Raw genomic sequence first — 19,751 nt, 5'->3', positions numbered from 1 at the left:
GAATTTTAAAACAATGTACAGAGTCTAACAGACCTGTAGGACACCATCATGCAGAAAATATACACATTATGGAAATCCCAGAATGAGGAGAAAGCAAGAAAGGGACAGAAAGAATATTTGAAGAAATAATGGCTGAAAACTTACCAAATTTGATGAAAGTCATGAATCTATGCATGCAAGAAGCTCAATGAACTCCAAGGATAAACCTAAAGAGATCCACAGTGAGACACATGATAATCAAGCTCATGAACACCAAAGATAAAGAGTTTTGAAAGCAGCAAGAGAGCAGCAAATCATGATATGCAAAGAATCCTCAAAAAGATTTAAGTATCAATTTCTCCTCAGAAACCCTGAAGGCCAGAAAGCAGTGGGGTGACATACTTATAACGATGAAAGAAAAAAAAAAAAAAACTGCCAACTAATAATTCTGTATCTGACAAAACTGTCCTTCAAAACTGAGGGCAAAAAATAGAATATTCCCAGATAAACAAAACCTAAGGAAGTAGGAAATGATCCAAGATGGCAGCTTAGTCACACACACCATGCTGTCCCCCTACAGCAGAGAAGCAAGAAACCAAGTGAAACAGATAAAGATGATATCATGGAGTGAACTGTGTCCGGCAAAAATATCTGTGAACTTGGCTAGGCCATGATTTCCAGTATAGTGTGATTGTCTACCATTTTGTCATTTCATGATAGCTTTCTATGTGTTGTAAATCCTATCACTATGATGTAATGAGATGGATTAGTGGCAGTTATACTGATGAGATCTGCAAGATTAGATAGTGTCTTAAGCCAATCTATTTTGAGATATGAGACAGAGGAGCGAGCAGAAACACATGGGACCCTCACACCACCATGAATGCAGTGCTGGGAACAGGGTGTGTCCTTTGGATCTGACATTTCTGCACTCAGATGCTCCCAGACCAAGGGAAGACTGATGATAAGGACCTTCCTCCAGAGCTGACAAAGACAGAAAGCCTTCCCCTGGACCTGGCGCCCTGAATTCAGACTTCTGGCCTACTGGATTTTGACAGAATAAACTTCTCTTTGTTAAAGCCATCCACTAGTGGTATTTCTATTACAGTAGCACTAGATGACTAAGACAGATGACAATCTGGGAACCCAGAACAGCAAATGAGTCAAACACCGAAGGGAAGGAGAACTGAATGAAAACAGCAAACAAGACTTACAGACTGTAGACGTCCTGCCAGCCAGCCCAGCACCACGTGGCCATCTTAAGACAAAGTGAGTTACATTCCTGGGTGAGGAGCTCAGGAAGGCAACTTCACAGAACCCCCATTAAGAGACAGAGATACTGTGCAGACAAACGTGGAGCAAAACGAGGTGAGCAAAACATGAACCATATTTAAGGAAGCAAAGTGCGGGAAAGCAGGCGAGAGCCCTAGGGATCCAGGCAACCACAGAGTAGGGAGTGAGCTAGAAAATAGGGCAGAAGTACTCACCAGCAGCAGTTTCTGATCATTAGGGCAGCTGGCACTGCCAGAGTGGAGGATCCTTGAAGTGGCAGCTAGAGATCCCTCACTTGACCAGACTCTGAACAGCGCACTCCCAGCATCTGGTCAGAGCTAGTCCTGACCACTGGTTGCACTCTGTGGGGAGTGCCTCAGCTCCCTCTCTATGCTCCCCGCTTCCCTCCCAGTTCCCAGGAGTGTGCCTCTCTTCCCTTCGCCACTTGGCAATCCACTTCACACAGCCCCGTGCTGTCACACTTGCAACCCAAAGTTTGCATCTGCCCCATCCATTCTCATGCCAACTTGCACACCTGGCAATCCACAGCACACAGTCGTACACTGTCGGACCTGCAACCAGAGGCTCATGCACGCTCCATCCACCCCTGCGCTACACAGCCCACCACTCCCACCACCAGACTGGCAATCGGAGGACTGAAACTCCCCCTCCCGCCCACCATTCCAACCACCTGGCGATCAGCAGTGAAAGCTCCTGTGCTACCTACCCAGTGACACGTGACCCATGCACTCTCAACCCAACCACTGGGAAACCAGCAGTGAACACACACAACGCCCAACCCAGAGATCAGTAAGAATGCTCCCTGCACCCATGCTCCAGTAACAAGCTGGAAAGACACATCACCTCATCAGCAATGGCAATATATCCTGAGAGGTGCCAAATGAACCTCCGTTAAATGATGATCAGGAGATCCTAGTGCCCTCAGCCTACATCTCACCATCTGCAATGTCACACATTCCACATCCAAAGAGTTCTTGCAGGCTGTCTACACTTGTGCTGAAACCCATTGATACCCTACCACCTAATGAGATAACAATTTGTGCATGTACAGTGGGCCTACCCCATCTATTTGGGTAGCACTCTCTCATGGTGGATATGGAAACATCCTGCCCTGACCTCCAGAAAACACACTAACTCTATCACTAACCCAGAAGGATCCCATGGTCCCACAAGTGCTGTGGAAGGAACCTGAACACCCAACGCTTGTCACCCAATATCAGGAGAAGAACCAGCTCTCCCACCTCCACTCAATCCAGTAAGGGAAGACAAACGAGCCTATCCAAAGAAGATTCACACATGAGTATGACCCACCATACGCCATAGTGAAAGGAAATCATGCTCAGCCAAAATGTACCACCAAAGTAACAAATAAGCCAGAACCACAAAATAAATAATACAAAGGAATAAAGGCATTCTAAAGAGAAAGAAAAGAAACAAGGCTCTGGATACATCAAAACAAAACAAATTAGCACACATCAGGAGCAAGGTAGAATGAAGAAAACTAAAGACACAAGGGAGAGATTAATTCAAAGGACTAATGGACCAAAACTACCACAGCCTCCACCAGACTGAGTCCAGTGCAACTACATGGTGCCTGGCTACCACCACTGACTGCTCTGACAGGGATCACAATAGAGGGCCCTGGACAGAGATGGAGAAAAATGTAGAACAAAATTCTAACTCACAAAAAAAGACCAGACTTACTGACTTGACAGACTACAGAAACCCCAAGAGTATGGCCCCCCATCACACTTTTAGCTCAGTAATGAAGTCACTCCTGAGGCTCACCCTTCAGCCAAAGATTCAACAAGCGCATAAAACAAAACAAGACTAAAGGGGCACACTACCCCAGGGGCAAGGATGAGAAGGCAGGTGGGGACAGGAAAGCTGGTAACAGGGAACCCAAGGTCAAGGAGGGGAGAGTATTGACATGTCGTGGGGTTGATATCCAATGTCACAAAACAATATGTGTACCAACTATTTAGTGAGAAGCTAGTTTGTACTGTAAACCCTCTTCTAAAGTATATAAAAAAAAACCAGCACAAAACATACAATCAAGAAAGAAATACATAAATAAATTAACACCTTAATACCTCAGAGACAGTAGACAATAACAAATCATAGGAAGAAACAGGATAAGACAGCTCAAAAAAGTGAGCAAAATAAAGGAGCAGAAAACCTTACTGAGGAAGAAACAGTAATAGAACCACCTGATGAGGGATTCAAAAGACATATATAGGAACATAAAGAGATCAAGGAAAACACAGACAAAACCCTAGAAGAATTCAGGAAAACAATACAAGAACAAAATCACAAGATAGACAATTAGAAACCAAACAAAAACAACAACTAGAAATTCAGAAGATTAACAATAAAATATCAGAAGTAAATAATGCAATGGAGTACACAGAAGTAGAATTTAATCAATGAGAGAAAGAACCCACAAAATAGAGAACAAATTCCTTGTTACTAAGCTGTTTGAGGAACAATCACAAAAAAGAATGACAAAAAATGAAGAAAGCTTAAAAGGTATATGGGACACTATCAAGAATAATAATTTACACATAATAGAAATTCCAGAAGAGGAAGAGAAAAAAAAAAAGTATAGAGAGAATTTTCAAAGATTTATTGCCAGAAAATTTCCCTAATGTCATCAAAGATGAGAAGGTTTCCATCCAAGAAGCTCAACAAGCCCCATACAGGATAAACCAAACAAACCAAACCCAGCGCCGTTGAGTCAATGCCAGAACTCCCAAAAAGTCACTAAGACATATCATAATCAAACTTTCCAAAATCAAAGAAAGAATTCTAAGAGCAGCTCAAGAAAAACAAAGTATCACCTACAAGGGGGCACCAATAAGACTAAGCACTGATTTCTCAGCAGAAAACATGCAGCAAGAAGGTAATGCATATATAAAGCACTCAAAGAAAAGAACTGCCAACCAAGAATCATATCTTCAGGAAAACTGTCTTTCAAATATAATGACAAAACTAGAACATTTTCAGATAAAAGAAAAATAAGGGAATTTGTAAAAATCAGACCAACCTTTCAAAACAACATTAAAGGGAGTCCTTCAGACAGAGAACCAACAATATGAGAGAACAATCTGAAACTAAGACACATAACAACATCACACAGATACCAACACAGACAAAGAATTCTCAAAAGTAAAACAAAGCACAAAACTGAAAACAGGGTACCAGAGCTGTCAATCTGTAAACAATGACAACTTCTTAACAAAAAGGGGGAATAAATGGAGAGGAAGTCAAGGTGATATCAAGATATAACAGACTGTTTTAAACTTAGGAAGATAAAGGTAAATTTCAGAGTAACCACAGGCAAAATTAATAAATCTACTCACCAAACAAAAAGAAAATCAAAAAGAATCAGTAAGCACAAAGTCAACAACAATTGAGGTTATGGAAAGAAAATCCATAAACAGAAAGAACTTAGCAAAAAAATTTAAGTGGAACAAAGAAATCATTAATACCACCAAAAAAAAAAAAGAAAAGGCATAACAAAATAACAGTAAATCCATACCTATCAATAATCACACAGAAAAGAGAAAGAGAGTAGCAGAATGGATTAAAAAAAATCCATGATCCATCACTATGTTGCCTACAGCAGACACATATCAGACATGAGGACATAAATGGTTAAAAATCAAAGGATGGAAAAAAAATCAAACAAATAGTAACCAAAAGAGAGTAGGAATGGCAATAATAATCTCTGATAAAACAGACTTAAAGTCAACATCCATTATAAGAGACAGAAGGGCATCATTAACTATTAAAGGGTTCATCCACCAAAAGGACATAATCATAATAAATATTTATGTACCTAATGACAGAGCTCCAAAATACATAAAGCAAACTCCAACAGAATTGGAGTTCTACAATAGTAAAACAGAAAGTTCTACAACAGTAGTAGGAAACTTTAACACATCACTTTCGACGAAGGACAGAACAACTTGAAAGAAACTCAACAAAGATACAGCAGGTCTAACCAACAGACTGGGAAAAAGTTTTTGGCTACGAAAAATCCGATCAGCACCTGATCTCTAAAATCTACACGATACAGCAAAAACTCAACAACGAAAAGACAAATAACCCAATTAAAAAATGGGCAAAGGACATGAACAGACTCTTCACCAAAGACATTCAGGGGCTAACAGATACATGAGGAAATGCTCACGATCATTAACTATTAGAGAAATGTAAATCAAAACTACAATGAGATACCATCTCACCCCAACAAGGCTACTGTTAATCCAAAAAACACAAAATAATAAATGTTAAAGAAAATGTAGAGAGACTGGAACACTTATACACTGCTAGTGGGAACGTAAAATGGTACTACTTTGGAAATCAATTTGGCGTTTCCTTAGAAAGCTAGAAATAGAACTACCATATGATCCAGCAATCCCACTCCTTGGAATATATACTTGAGAAATAAGAGCCTTCACATAAACAGTATATGCACATCCATGTTCACTGCGGCACCATTTAGAGCAGCAAAAAAGATGGAAGAAACCAAGGTGCCCATTAACGGATGAATGGATAAATAATGGTATATTCCCATAATGGAGTAAAACACATCCATGTTCACTGCGGCACCGTTTAGAGCAGCAAAAAAGATGGAAGAAACCAAGGTGCCAATTAACGGATGAATGGATAAATAATGGTATATTCTCATAATGGAGTACTACCTAACAATTAAGAACAATGAAGAATCCATGAAATATCTCATAACATGGAGGAATCTGGAAGGCATAATGCTGAGTGAAATCAGTCAGTTGCCAAAGGACAAACATTGTATGAGACCACTATTATAAGAACTCAAGAAAAAGTTTAAACACGGAGGAAAATATCATTTGATGGTTATAAGGGTGGGGAGGAAGTGAGGGGGTATTCACTAGATAGTAGAGAAGAACCATTTTAAGTGAAGGGAAAGATAACACACAATACAGGGGAGGTCAGTACAACTGGACTAAACAAAAAGCTAAGAAGTTTCCTGAATACAACCAAACACTTCGAAGGCCAGAGTAGCAGGACTGGGGTCTGGGAACCATGATTTCAGGGGACATCTAGGTCAATTGGCATAACAAAGTATATTAAGAAAACGTTCTGCATTTCACTTGGGTGAGCGGCGTCTGGGGTCATAAACGGTAGCAAGGAGCCATCTAAGAGCATCTGTTGGTCTCAGAAAGGGCCACATAAGCCAGAGACTACATCAGCCTGAGACCAGAAGAACTAGATGATACCCGGCTACCACCGAGGACTGCCCTGGCAGGGGGCGCAAAAGAAAATCCCTGATGGAGCAGGAGAACAGTGGGATGAAGACCTCAAATTCTCCTCAAAAGATGACTTAATGCTCTGACTGAGACTAGAGGGACCCTGGAGGTCATGGTGCCTGGAACCTCTCTTAGCCGAAGACTGGAACTATTCCCAAAGCCAACTCTTCACACAGGGATTGGACTGGACTATAAGACAGAAAGTGATACTGGTGAGGAGTGAGCTTCTTGGCTCAAGTAGACACATCAGACTAGGTGGGCAGCTCCTGTCTAGAGGCGAGATGAGAGAGCAGAAAGGGATAGGAGCTGGCTGAATGGACACAGGGAATATAGGGTGGAGAGGAGGAGTGTGCTGTCTCATTGCGGGGAGAGCAGCTAGGAGTACATAGCAAGATATGCAGAGTTTTTGTATGAGAGACTGACTTGATTTGTAAACTTTCATTTAAACCACAATAAACTTTAAAAAAAAAAAAAAGATTCAGAAGATCTAAATTAACACAATCAATCAACTCGACCTTGTAGATATATACAGAACACACCACCCAACAGCAGCACAGTACACATTCTTCTCCAATGCGCATGTACCATTCTCCAGAATAGGCCACATTTTAGGCCACAAACCAAGCCTCAATAAATTAAAAAACATCAAAGTACAGGTATGCACCACTTAATGTCCACAACACATTCTGTGAAATATGACATTACGTGATCAGGACGTTGTGTGAACACCACAGTATATACAGGAGAGAGGTACACAGGATGGTCACCAGCCACACCAAGGGACTGTGCAAAAATTTGAATCTGCCATGGTCAGTCCTGCATGGCTACTAGCCCGTCTCCAGGAGCCACACCTGGCCCCCAACCTGCTGGGGCACGCACTTGCTGTCCAGCCAGCTGCCAGCTCCATTCCCTTCATTCCTCCCTGCCTTCCCCATCCCCCATAATGGCTTTAAACTCTTCCAGTCCTGCCCGCCCCTCCTTTACATCACATCTCCACATGCCTTTCCTATTCTTTCTCCTACCACCCCCATGAGCCAAATAATTAGGTGACCAACCACAATGGGAGGAGCTGCAGCCTCAGGCCTGAGCTTCAAGTGTAGGGCGCCCAGGCTGACTGGAGCTGTGGCCTCAGCAGGGCATACCTGGCAGCATCACCCTGCCTGAGGTGAATATAGCAGGACAGGCAGCCACAGATGGGCACCGAGACCCTCTCCCCCTCTGCCCCCGGGGCCAGGGCAGATGTGGGACCCAGACAGCTAGTGAGAGATGGATCAGATTCCCAGCAAAGTACATCTGCTACATCCTGTTCTGTGATTGGGATTGCTAAAATCTATTATAACTTTACGGAACCACAGACATGTATGCAGTTGGATATTACCCGAGAGAATGTTAAGTGATGTATACCTGTAATGCAGAACATCTTCTTTGAACATAATGCTATAAAACTAGAAATCAATAATAGAAAGAACAGTAAAAAAAAAAAAAAAAAAACATGCAAACTGAATAACAACTTACTTAAAAACTATTGGGTAATAGAAGAAATTTAAAATGAAGTTGAAAAATTCTTAAAATCCAATGAGAAAGAGGTGGAGCCAACATGAAGCTATGGACAGGAGCGCCATGCCATCCTTCTGCAGAAAAGACCAGAAAAACTAAGTAAAACAGAGACAAATGTCAATCCTGGAAGCCTGAGCATCAAATGAAAGAATAAAGAACTCAATCAAGCACCAAATGGAATAAGAAACTGACAGAGAACAAGGAGAACTACAGAGTGGAGGTCCCCTACCAGCTAAGGCAGCACGCATTTGCCATCTTGGACCACAGCCACAAAGGAACGCAAACAAGGAGTACAAGAAGGCAACTTCACAGAGCTCCCAACAGGAGACAGAGCACCCAGTAACCAGGGATACATGCTTTCCCACCCTCACCCTTTTTCCCTGTATCCACTGCTTTCCAATGGGCCATGGTTACTCAGCTGGAGAGGCACCAGCTCACTGCTGGCTGATTTGCCATCTTGGAACTTAGCCACCAAGGACTGCAGATAAGGAGGACAGGAAGGCAAACTTCATGCTGCTCCCAACAGGAAACAGAGTACCCAGTAACTGGGGGGTACACACTTTCCCACCTCCCAGCCTTGTTCCCTCGACACAGCCTCCAATAAAAAAAAGAATAAAATAAAATAAGAAGAGGGAAAAAAAAAGTGACCAATAAAAGTTCTTTCTAGTGGAACAGGGAAAGCTATTGATAGTTAGGAGAATCATGCTCCCCCTTGCCTGCTTTCTTCCTTGTTTCTGATGCTCCCTCTAAGGAGGTGGGCTGCTAGGAACGGGTCACATTTAAAAACATTAAGTCAGCCACAGCTTTACTTGTTTGGAAGTCGAAGGCAAGAACCAATGATGGGCTCAGGAGAGACAGCACCAAGGAGCATAGCCCCTTCCCGCACCTAATGGGAAGGGCGGGGCTGCTCACTAGATGGGGGGTGCTCAGTCACAGGTTCTCAATCAAGCATCTGCACCCACAGTCCTTCCCCTGGTGCACATTTATCCCTCAGGGGACTCACAGGGAGTGGCCTGCAGCAGGACAGGATGCAAGGATCCAGGATTTTAATTTTAGGCTCTCAGCCATCTTTCAGAATCTCTCAGGATCTCTTTATATCCTGGAGGGAGCAGATGTCTTTACCATTGCTACAGAATCTTCATCGAGGGTTGCTGCAAGTTAATTCCTGATCCTATGGGAACAATGGTAATTTTGTTTTATTTCTGTAAAAAAAAATTATATATGCACAGATTTGAGCTGCTTTACCTTTATCTAGTTTAGCCTGCAAGATTAATGCTCATTTAAAATTAAAATTGAAGGTTTTAATCTTCTGGCAACACATGGTTATCTTTGTATAAATCTTCCTATTCAAAAGAAATACATATATATATACATACATATGTTAAAATGAACTATACATAATTCTGTACCTTTTTCTCTTCTCATTTTTTTTTTTTTTTTAATTCCATAGAGGGTGTAGGAATCTTCAAGAAGAGAAAGAAGAGCAACTGGAGCAAATGATTCCTCTGTTCTTTTCACTTCGGTAGTCAGCAGCTGGGTGAGAAAGCTGACCCCAGCCACCCCTGGGTAACAAACTACACTTTCTCCTCACCCACCAGCTGGAGAAGCCCTGCTGCACCCCTTCTCTGCTGACTCCCCATCGACAAAGCTCCATCCCTCTAAGGAAGCGCCAACTGATTCTCTGTGTGCAGTGCCACCGGGATCCAGCTACTCGGTGAGAAGAATTCAGTGTTAGAGCCTTAAATGACTTCATCGACATCGTGAGCTCTTTGTGCTGCCACAGATCACCCCGCTCACAGCTGTGCTGGTCCCAGTGGAACCTGGACCGTCGTTCTTACCCTGACACAGAATCAGGAATCAGGACAGAGCCTTCTGTGATATTATAATACATTCCCTTGTAAAGTCACACTCATTTGTTCACATGAATAAAACCCACTATAAAAAAATTTAAACTACACTTTCTAAGACAGTAATCCCCAAAATGACAACATTTATACGGAATTTATTTTTAGACTAATAAGCCAAGTTATTTTCTTTGTCAGAACTGGAATCTTACAAACCCAGCTGTTGAACACCACTTGTCAGAGGTGTCAAAACGTCTTTCAACATTTAGACAGTCACCTAGGCATTATTCTCATGGGATACATAAGTGGCCGAGAGAATCATATTTTACAGATGGAAAAAACAGGCTATGCATATGGAAAATACAACTCCCCATTTCCCAATCATCTAGTCTAGCAATTTCCCTACTGTTCTATACTGAGATGCAGCCCATCGTCTCAATTAAAAGAAAGGGTTTATGCTTTTCCCCAGTTGCTACTGAACATGAGAGCACGTAAGTTTTGTGAATCATCTTCCAATTCTCTATGCTGCACATAACCCACAAATGCTATTTATATTGATTCCAGAAGTTAACAATTCAGGGTCCCTATGCCAGAGAGAGAAGTCCTTGAGTGGCACAAATGCTGATGCACTTGATTACTAGCTGATAGGTTGGAAGTTTGAACCCATCCAGAGGCGCCTTGGAAGACAGGCCTGGTGATCTACTTCTAAAAGGTCACAGCATTGAAAACCCTACGGAGCATTTCTACGCTGCACGCACGCTCTTGCTATGAGTCAGAATCGACTTGACGGTGACCAACAACAGCAACATACTAAAGATGGAGTCCCTGGGTGGTGCAAACTGTTAAGCACTTGACTAGTAACCAAAAGGGTGGTAGTTCGAAGCCACCCTGAGGCTCCCTGGAAGAAAGGCCTGCTGATCTGTTTCTGAAAGCTCACGGCATTGAAAACCCTAGGGAACAGGTCTACTCTGCACACATGGTGTCACCATGAGTCAGAAATGATGCAAGGGCAACTGGTTTATTGGTTTACACTGGAGAGGGGTCTCATGCTCTATCAGTCTATCCTACCACTGCTCCCTTCTAGGGAAACTGCCAGGACCACAGTCCTTACTGAAGCAAGTAGCCCTAGGCCACAAATGTTTGGACGATGTATGGATTGAATTATGTCCACCCCCACCACCAAAATGTGTGTATCAATATGGCTGGGCCATGATTTCCAATATTGTGTGGTTTCCTCCATTGTATGATGGTAATTTTATGTTAAAGAGGATTAGCTGGGATTGTAACACCCTTATTAAGGTCACGTCACTGATTCAATGTAAAGGGAGTTTCCCTGGGGTGTGGCCTACACCACATTCATCTTACAAGAGATAAAAGGAAAGGGAAACTAGCAGAGAGGAGGACCTCATACCACCAAGAAAGAAACACTAGGAGCAAAGCCTGTCCTTTGGACCTGAGGTCCCTGCACCTGAGAAGCTCCTCCACCAGAGGAAGATTGAGGGCAAGGGACTTCCTCTAGAGCCGACAAAGAAAGAAAGCCTTCCCTTGGAGCTGACGCCCTGAATTTGGACTTCTAGCCTACCAGGTTGTCAGAAAATAAATTTCCCTTTGTTAAAGCCATTCACTTGTGGTACTTCTGTTGTAGCAGCACTAGATGACTAAGACAGACCAGGAGAAGGTATCAGCATCCATAGGATTGCCTGGTTTAAGAGCTTAGGCCAAAAGGGATGATAGCTACTACAGAACCTATCATAGTCTATTCTTTTCTTGGACTTTGGTCCATACACAGACCATCAGTAGGTAGTAGGAGCAAGAATGGCGAGCACGAGCAGAAAAACCCCAGAAGAGAAGCCTAAATGGAAACGCCATGTCATGTAAATGGCTAAGAAGTAGAGTACGAATGAGCAACTAGTGTTAGTGCAGACACACCCTGGAGTGGCACCAGACCAGGAACTATCTCCCTGCCCATGAGTTAGGTCCCTCCTTGGCAGTAACAGAGGCCTCTGTTGATTTCGAGCCTCTGGGTCCAAGTCTTGCAGTAGCAGAACGTAATTCTTCTAGTCTAATAGAACAAAATCAGCTCCCAGCATCACTTCTAGCACTGCGAGAAGCAGCTCTTTGGAGCCAGGTCATGTCAAAAATTAATGATCCAGCCCCTCGGAGCACCTGCACCTTCACCAACTCTAATCACTTCTCCCTCCCAAAAAAGACACCAAGCTCATCTCTTTAACAGCCAGTAATTCTCAATCACAGGCATTTGGAAATGTGTACTGCAGGTGGGGTGGATATCTTTGGTTGACACAATGACTTGGTTAGGTTGGAGTAACATGGGCATCAAGGGACCAGGGATGCTAAATGTCCAAAATGGGCAGGACAATTCCATATAATGATAAATCACGCCAATACACCCTCCTTGAGAAATACTGGGCCCCCTCCAACATTCTGGGCAGAAAAAAGAGGGTAAGAAAGGCAAATTACAGACAGGAGAGCAGTAAGAGAATAAGCAACATCCTCCCTCAGAAGTGAGCCAGTCAAGTTAAGGCTGTCCAAAGGTCAGTGTGATCCCCTATGCACCTCCTTCCCTCACCTCCAGCAATAATGCTAAAGGCACACAAAGTTCTTACTCTCATACCCCCTCCCATGGGCCCAGTTAGCTTTCAATTTCATCTTTTAAACACTGCATTTCCACATCTTTTCATTTATTCTAATTAGGAGAATTTCTTAGCAACTAAATAATTATTGCTATTGTTGATAATAGCAATGCCAAAACCAAACTCACTGCGATCCAGTCGATTCCAACTCAGAGCAACCTGACAGGACAGAGTAGACTGCCACATAGGCTTTCCAAGGCTGTAATCTTTAGGGTAGCAGACTGCCCCATCTTTCTCCGTGTGAGCAACTGGTGGGTTCCAACCGTGACCTTACGGTTAGCAGCTGAGCACTTAAACACTACATCACCAGAGCGGCTTGATAATAGCAATAGAGTATCAACTGAAAATTTCTCCATGTTGCTAAAGGACTTAATTACTAAATCTGTGGTATAATACATCCGTTGAAATTTCACTTTAGAGATTAATTTTTCAGAGGATAACTCTTCACAGATTAAGTTTATAAATTAATATCCTCTTGCGAAACAGTTTTTTGAGGCACTCTGGGGAAACAGAAGACGTCAAATTCTCTTGCCACCTCTTCCAGACTCTTTATAAAGCTCTAGGCAGTATTCAAAGAGACGTTCTGCACAAACAAGCTTTACTACCGCTGGTCAGGGCACGGGGAGACCAAATGGAAAGAGACAGCTTAGCAGATTAAAGAGCAAATGTTTTAGAAGCAGTTATGTGGGACAGAGACATACAGCACTTTCTATTCCAGGCAGATGTCAGCACAAGATACAAAGTTCACCAGGATACAACTACAAAGTGAAAGTCTCCCCGGGGTACAGAAGTCCGAAACTCAATTCTGCTTTAAAGGAGTTGAGGTCTTCACTTAACTAGAACACACCATCCTCCAACTGGGGGTTTCCAGCCTGTATGAGTCAAACAGGGGTCATTACAGGCTGAAACAGTGCTGTCCAATAGAACTTTCTGTGATGATGAACATGCTCTACATCTCTGCTCTCTAATAAGGCAGCACTAAGCATATGTGGCTCCTGAGCACTTGAAAGGTGGCTAGTTCAACTGAGTAAGTTTTCTTGATTGTATCTAGTTGTGTTAGTTTAAATATAAATAGCCACATGTGGCTTGTGGCTATTGTACTAGACAGCATAGTTAAAGGCTTATACCATGGACCAGGGAAATAATCCAAAAGTATGTCACAAGACAATCTTACTCATCTTCTGACTACCTGATAAAACACTTCCTTAACCCTTGCCCTCCATACACACACAGACACTATGCATAAGATTTCACCATATCACGCATCACAAGAGCAGCACTCTCAAATTTTAGCATACGTCAGAATCACGGAGGGCTTGTTAAAACACAGATTATTGAGCTCCAACCCCAAGTTTCTGATTCAGGAGGTCTGGGTTGAGCCCCAATCATTTACATCTCTAACAAGTTCCCAGGTAATGCTGATGCTGCTAGGACCACACTCTGAGTACCACTAGAATGAAAACTTCAACTATTCAAACACCAACTCTCACAGATTGAATTGCGTCCCCCCTAAAACGTTTGTCAACTTGGCTAGGACATGATTCCCAGCATTGTATGACTGTCCAACACTCTGTCATCTGATGGAATTTCCCATGGGTTGCAAATCCTACCTCTAAGATGTTAATGAGGTGGGATTAGGGGCAGTCATGTTAATGAGGCAAGACTCAATCTACAAAATTAGTTTGTATTTTAAATCAATCTCTTTCAAGATATAAAAGAGAGAAATGAGTACAGCGACCTCCTACCACCAAGAATGCACAACCACAAGGGGGGCGCTTCCTTTGGATCCAAGGCCCCTGCACTGAGAAGCTCCTGGGATGGGAAGATTGATGACAAGGACCTTCCCTCAGAGCTCACACAGAGAAAAAGCCTTTCCCTGGAGCTAGCATCATGAATTTGGACTTCTAGACGCCTAAACTGTGAGAGAACAAATTTCTCTTTGTCAAAGCCATCCACTTGTGGCATTTCTGTTACAGCAGCACTAGATGACTAAGACACCAACCTATCTAGCAAAATACTTTCTCTCACTGTCCCCTTTCTGCTACACAGAAGTGCCCTTTCTTCTAGTAAAAACTTAACACCTAGTAGTATAAATGCAGCGTAGAGAGAAGATAAATAAACAAGGCTACCTGTCTAAGACGGCTTCTCCACGTATTAGATCGAAGATCTGTCCACATTTGTCAGAAACTCTGTAAGTGTGTCTAATGCTACAGAGACCAGAAGCACAGTAAGGGTGAATGCAAGCCCGCCAGGATAGTTTATGTCTAATCCCTGCACTGACCCTGCCTTAGAGTCGAGTTGGTGCTTTCTATCAAAATAATGCAGATCACTTGGGTCTAGATCAGGATTACAGCCTTTTTCACCTTTCCAACACATACTTCTGAAGAGTAACAAAAGAACACACATATCATAGTAAAGCGTTTATCAAAAGCATATGTGAAGACATCTTTTTTCCATATTCCAAAAGAGAGGAGACAGAAATGTAAAGGCTCTAGAACAAAGAGACTTCTCCAAACAGTCTCTGGTCTTCCTTAATTACCTGCAAAAACTCTTCTGTATCAGCAGTCATTTGAAAATATATTTTGATTTGGGGGTTACTTCTCTGTGTCCTCTGGTCTACTTATGTATGCCTCACTTTCACACTACAAGATCGCCCCATTGAGTGCACTTTCCTGGCTGCTCTTCTGAGCAGCCTCCTTCCTGCCTTCTCCACCCTCCCCTTCCTTTCCACTCCAAAACAAGGCCTTCATCCAGAATACACTGTCACAATAAACTAGGACAGGATGTCTTCAAGTAAACTCAGATGCCGGTACTGTTCACCATTTCCCACACCACTGAGGCTTCACCCTTCTCTGAATTCCCACTGCCCCTCACTTACTGCCATCACAAAGATTAAGAGTGATCTTTGGGTCCTGGAAATGTGGGGGGCAGGCAGGTATTGTTTCTGAGCACTTATAGAACCCCTAGTTGCCACACAGTACTATGCACATTACTTCCTTAGACTGTGTCTACAGGTCGGGAAACTGAGGCATGATGAGGTTAAATCATTAAAATACACTCCCAGAGAAACTCAGAGTGAGATTAAATTCCTGTATCTCCCACTGTAGTCACTCAACTGGGGCTCTTTTGGTGCCCCTGCCCCCTTCCTGTAGACACCTGGCATGTCTGGAGACATTTTTGATTGTCACAATTGGGGAAGGGGGCAGTGCTACTGGCATCCAGTGGGCAGAGGCCAGTGATGCTGCTAAACATCCTCCAACAACCGCCCCCCCACCCCCCTACAAGAACTGTCTGGACCAAAATGTCAACCGCATTGAGGTTGAGAAACTCTGGTCTACTGGTATCTCTAGGATTACGTTCTTTGGCCCCTAACTAATAGTTAAAGAATGGCTTACTCTACAATTTTATCATTGTACAGCATTTACACATGCCAGTCTCCTGCTATTTCTGACATGCTATGCTTTTTAGTTACTGTTCAAACAGAGGATACAGGGAGTCATAGAGGGAAACGCGTAGAGCTCACAAAGCCCAACTCTTTTCTTTTACTGAGAAAACCTGGCAGGACCAGCTCCTTTCCTTAGCAACCTCCAACCCCTGAGCTGTGGTCTCCCTGTGCCTGGCTGCTCACCTGGAGTCTTCGGTTGATGACATGCTCTTGCAGCTGCGTTTTTCCTGCTTTACTCGTCCACACACACGCGTCACTCCAGACCACTAATGATGTATGTTGATGGGAATCTCCAGAGATCTACAGCCCCTAGTTGTGTGTTTTGCTCAGTAAATTACATTCATTACCGAGCCATGTGAGGCATCTAAGGACATCAGCCTTTCTGGTCGCCCTCTGTCTGAGGCTGGCAATGGGACATTATCTAGTAAGGGCTCCAAAGTACTAAAGGAAGCTTAAGACAACACTCCAAACAGTTTTTAAGCTGAATACAACTTTTCTTTTTTAATTTTTCACTTCCTCTCCCTCTTTCTGAACCACCCTTGGCTCTGCCTAGATTTTATTAGTTGTAAATTTCTCTCCAAGGAGTCTGATTTCAGTTTAAGCTATAGAAGCTGGAGAGCTCGGAAAGAGATGTGGTATCTTTTCTACCCCTTCTTCCCAGACTTCCACCTGGACTCTCAGAAGAGTACACCAAACAGTGACTTTCTCCTTCTGGCCTCAGGAATCTTCAGCACAAATGAGAGCTCAAAGCCAGCCTTGGCCATAATTAATGTTCCCAATGCCAATGCCTGATTCACTGTTCTCAGGTGCCATCAGATTCCCAGGTCTTTCTCCCATGGAGCCACTGGGAAGGTTCAAATTGCCAACCTTATGGTTAGCAGCCAAGTGCTTAACAATTGTGCCACCAGGGCTCCTTACCTGAATCACTAGGAACTGTAAAGAGATGAATAAATGGACACGTGACCACCAGTGACAAAGGATAAAGCGGAACTGGCAGAACCATGTGCTTTGCTAATGCTATTATCCACCAAACCTGGAATCCTCAACTCTCTGGCAAGCTGTTTCTTTTCTAGAAAAAGTAACTAACGAAAGAATAGTTAAGGAAAGTGATCCACGGAGAAGGAGGATGGTGGTTGAGGGAATGTGAGCTGGCAGAGCTAACAACCTGATAGGGTAAAGGAAAAGGGCAATCAGACCTGGTTCCATTCTGGACAACACACCTCAGGAAGGTCCAACAACCATTTCCTGGTCCTAGGAAAATCACATCTCATACAAAGAAGTCCCTAATAATGCCTGAGATATTTCAATGCACAAAATGAATTCCATCCTATCACCCAAAACCTAATGGTTTTCTCTTCACAATTACTGACTAGCATGTTGTCTATGAGTTGAATCAATAGATGCTTTGGGAACTTTTCACAGGCCGGGTATCCCGTTGCAGTAACTTCGAGAGGCTGGAGAGACAAGAGTCCCTATGACTTGGCAAAGTCAGAGTAACAATGGCAGCCACTGCCCCTGCCTTACCCTGGAGTAGGGAGTGTGGCAGCCTTCAAACACACGTCTTCACAACTCATCAGCTCTGCTGCTTTTCACCACACACTCACTTCTGCATGCTGGACCACGATCGATCAATCACCAACTGCCAGAGACAAAAAAAATGAATGAATGCATTAGGCCAAAAGACCCACAACTTCAAGTACTAGGTCACTGCTTGAATGTATTTGTTAGAGTTGGCTAAGCGCTTAAGAAATAGACCCAAACAAATATAATGTCTCAAGCTCTATAAAAGTTTACTTCTGGCTCCTGTACACATACCGGACAGGTGACAGGCCCGTCACTGTGGTGGGCTTTCTCAATGCAGTGATCCAGGTACCCAGGATGACAACAGTCTTGCCATCTCTAAACAATTTCTAAGGTTGCTCTGGGGTAAGGCGGGGCCAAGATGGTGGAGTAGTTAGATGCTTCCAGCGATCCCTATTACAACAAAGACCAAAAAAAAAAAAAACAAGTGAAAGGTTTATATATATGAGAAGGTAGGAGCCCTGAACATCACAGGCAAAGTTCAGAAATCGGACTGAGCTGAGCCGCAGGGGGACGGAGAGATGGTTCAGAAGCGGCAAGGAGTTGCCAGACCTGACTCGGCAGGAACCAGCGCCACTCAGGCACAATTCCCCAGAACAACCACAGCAGAGCTGGTGGTAATGTACGGGATGCGGGTTCCTCAGGGAGAGACAGCAGGCCGCACAGTCTACTCAAATCTCCCCAACCAGAGAAGAACAGCACTCTTGGCAAAAGCTAAGTACTTGCATTTATTTTACCACACCGCCAGCCCCCAAGCCGGCTTCAGTGGCTGTCGATTTCCCTGGGCCTGAGATAGGTCCTGCTGCGTACTCTGAGCCATTCCCTGGCCTTGAGAGAAAAGATAACCTGCCAGCTCCACTAAGCTGGGAGGCTCAGGACAGAAGCAGGTCCTGTTCAGGCAGACTTCGAACACCTTTAACCCCTGCAGGGACCTGTGTGGGCCCATTTCAGATTAGGCCCTTGTTGGTAGACTGCAAATGTATCTGCTCGAAATGTCATTTCAACTGTTTCAGCTGTGTGGTGGAGGGGTAGGTTTTTGATGTTTGACACTGCTTTGCCTATTAAACAGGGTACTCACCTACCCACATCAGGGGCCTGAGGACTGGTGGCTCCACCCACATCACCTAGCCACCCACAACAGGGGTCCAATTGGTGTCTACCAGTCCTTACAACTGAAAGCACTGGGTCCCCATGGTCCAGCTGCAGAACTGAACCACCTTTGCGTTCTAGGGAACAGGAACATGCTTTCCTCACAGACACTCAGGGGACAGCTGACAACCACCTGCCTTGTTCAGAGCATGACTCCCTGCTGCAACCAGATACCTGTGGGTACACCAATCTCCCCTGTGCCTCGAAGACCAAGGATGCTCTGGGGAGTCCTCTCCTTTCAAGCCAGCTAGCAGTGGAAAACACAATGGAGGAGCTTGCATGGGAGTTATCTTGTTCAGTTTGTCTCTTTTCCCTAGAAATGGATCACGGTACTTCCTACTTCCACTCACATTATGCTGGCTAGAACTCAGCCACTAGTTGGCTAGAACTATCCACATGGACTACTAGGCAGCCAGGAGTCTCTGTTGTACAAGGCTGACTCCAGCCCAACCAGGAAGAGAGCATTAGGTTTGTTGTTGTTGCTGTTAATAAAAAAAAAAAAAATTTTTTTTTTTTTTTTAGGTGCCGTCAATTCTAACTCACAGAGACCCTGTGTACAATAGAATGAAACACTGCCTGGTTCTGTGCCATCCTCACAATAGTTGCTATGTTAAAGCCCACTATTTCAGTCACTGTGTCAATCCGTCTGATTGAGGGTTTTTCTCTTTTTGGGTGACCCTCTATTTTTCCGAGCATGATGTTCTTCACCGCCTGGACCCTCCTGATCACGCGTCCAAAGTACGTGACATGAAGTTTTGCTATCCTCACATCTAATGAGCATCCTGGCTGCATAAGGTTTAGAGCAAGAAATTTTGGAAGAGACACAAGCACAGCAACCTTGACTTAGTTACTTAACAACTCTGAGTCTTGATTTCCTCATCTGTAAAATACCCTGTCTTCCTCTGAGGGTCACTGTTGTCACTGTTCTTAGGTGTCGGTGAACTGGTTCCAACTCATC

At 43.7% G+C, this 19,751-nt stretch overlaps 1 long non-coding RNA gene across 1 annotated transcript; it reads right to left on the bottom strand.

Annotated features, from left to right (window-relative positions):
- Positions 1 to 9,131: 9,131 nt before the first annotated feature.
- Positions 9,132 to 18,061, bottom strand: LOC135228753 (uncharacterized). Its single transcript, XR_010319554.1, has 3 exons — positions 17,879 to 18,061; positions 17,588 to 17,702; positions 9,132 to 9,294 (listed from the first exon to the last, which is right to left on the bottom strand). It is a non-coding gene; the product is annotated as an uncharacterized LOC135228753 (long non-coding RNA).
- Positions 18,062 to 19,751: the final 1,690 nt, after the last annotated feature.

The sequence above is a fragment of the Loxodonta africana genome, chromosome 27 (assembly GCF_030014295.1).
Source record: "Loxodonta africana isolate mLoxAfr1 chromosome 27, mLoxAfr1.hap2, whole genome shotgun sequence".
NCBI lineage: Eukaryota > Metazoa > Chordata > Mammalia > Proboscidea > Elephantidae > Loxodonta > Loxodonta africana.
The sequence above is the reverse complement of the archived record's forward strand: the minus strand, read 5'-3'. Positions and strand labels throughout refer to the sequence as shown.